This window comes from Magnolia sinica, chromosome 10 (assembly GCF_029962835.1).
Source record: "Magnolia sinica isolate HGM2019 chromosome 10, MsV1, whole genome shotgun sequence".
NCBI classification, from domain to species: Eukaryota; Viridiplantae; Streptophyta; class Magnoliopsida; order Magnoliales; family Magnoliaceae; genus Magnolia; species Magnolia sinica.
In genome coordinates, this window is record NC_080582.1 from 51,244,617 (window position 1) to 51,246,804 (window position 2,188).

Here is a 2,188-nt window from a genome sequence, read left to right on the forward strand (position 1 = left end):
GCGATGTCCATTTACTTTAAACTCCTTACCATTGTCAGGATCTCTTATCTCAACGGCCCCATGAGGATACGCAGTGACCACAATGTAAGGGCCAGTCCAACGAGATTGAAGCTTACCTGGAAAGAGATGTAATCGAGAATTATACAAAAGGACTTTCTGACCAGGTGTGAATGATTTCCGTAGAATACGTTGGTCATGAAACGCCTTCATTCTGTCTTTGTAAATTCTCGAGTTCTCGTACGCATCATTCCGGATTTCTTCAAGTTCATTTAATTGAAGTTTACGTAGTGAGCCAGCGTTGTCCAGATTGAAATTCAGATTTTTGATCGCCCAGTACGCTTTATGTGCCAACTCCACAGGCAAGTGACAAGCTTTTCCATAGACAAGTCTAAAGGGAGACATTCCAATAGGGGTTTTAAAAGCAGTACGGTATGCCCATAAGGCATCAGTCAATCGGATTGCCCAATCCTTACGATCAGGGTTAACCGTTTTCTCTAGGATATGTTTGATCTCCCTATTAGAAATCTCAGCTTGTCCACTTGTCTGTGGATGGTATGGGGTGCTCACCTTATGAGAGATACCGTATTTCTTCATTAAGCTCTCGAATGGTCTATTACAAAAGTGTGAGCCCCCATCACTAATGATGGCTCGAGGCGTCCCGAACCGCGAAAGGATGTTCTCTTTTAAGAATTTAATGACCGTGCGATGGTCATTATTTCGGCACGGAATTGCTTCGACCCATTTAGTGACATAATCTACAGCGAGCAAAATATATAGATTTTCAAAAGATTGGGGGAATGGTCCCATGAAATCAATGCCCTAGCAATCAAATGCCTCGATGATAAGAATGGGATTCAAGGGCATCATATTTCGACGGGACAACGCTCCCAATTTCTGGCAATGCTCACAAGCTTTGAAAACTCATGAGTGTCCCTGAACATAGTGGGCCAGTAAAAACCACACTGCAAAATCTTGGCTGTGGTCTTTTTAGCAGAAAAGTGACCACCACAGGCTTGTGAGTGACAAAAGGAGATGACACTCTGATGCTCATCGTCTGGCACACATCTCCTTAGGATTTGGTATGGGCAATATTTAAACAAATATGGATCATCCCAGAAAAAGTTACGTACCTTGGTAAAGAATTTCTTCTTATCTTGTGCAGTCCAATGTGTCGGTATGGAACCTGTGGCAAGATAATTAGCAATATCAGCGAACCAAGGTGAATGGGAGACTCTGAACAGTTTTTCATCAGGGAACATGTCATTGATATGGGTCGCCTCAGGAGAATCAGAGGTATTAAGGCGAGACAGATGATCGGCCACTACGTTCTCTACTCCCTTTTTATCTTTAATTTCCAAATCAAATTCTTGGAGTAGAAGGATTCATCATATCAAACGGGGCTTAAAATCATTCTTAGAAAGAATATACTTAAGTGTCGCATGATCTGTGTAGATAATGATCTTAGATCTGATCAGGTAGGACCTAAATTTATCCAAAGCGAACACTACGGCTAGGAGTTCCTTTTCCGTAGTCGAGTAGTTCACTTGGGCAGGATTTAAAGTCCTACTTGCGTAATGAATGACGTAGGGCCTCTTATCTTTTCTCTGACCTAGAACCGCTCCAAGAGCATAATCAGAAGCGTCGCACATAAGTTCAAAAGGGATGCTCCAGTCGGGTGGTTGTATGATGGGTGCACTAGTCAACATGCCCTTAAGCTTAATGAAAGCTTCCTGACATGGCTCAGTCCACTCGTATGGTGCATACTTTTAAAGTAGATTACATAAAGGACGAGAGACGAGACTAAAGTCCTTTATGAATCGTCTGTAAAACCCTGCGTGTCCTAAGAAGGATCGTACATCTCTGATGTTCTTGGGTGGAGGTAGGTTAGAGATAAGATTGATTTTTGCCTTATCTACCTCGATTCCCTTGGACGAGATGATATGTCGAAGGACAATTCCCTTCTAAACCATGAAATGACACTTCTCCCAATCAAGTGCCAAGTTCTTTTCTTCACATCCTTTCAGCACACATTTAAGACTCTCTAAGCACTCGCTGAAAGATGAACCGAAAACAGAGAAATCTTCCATGAAGACCTCTAGATATTTCCCCACCATGTCAGAAAAGATACTCATCATACATCGCTGAAAGGTGGCAGGGGCATTACATAATCCGAATGGTATCCTTCTGT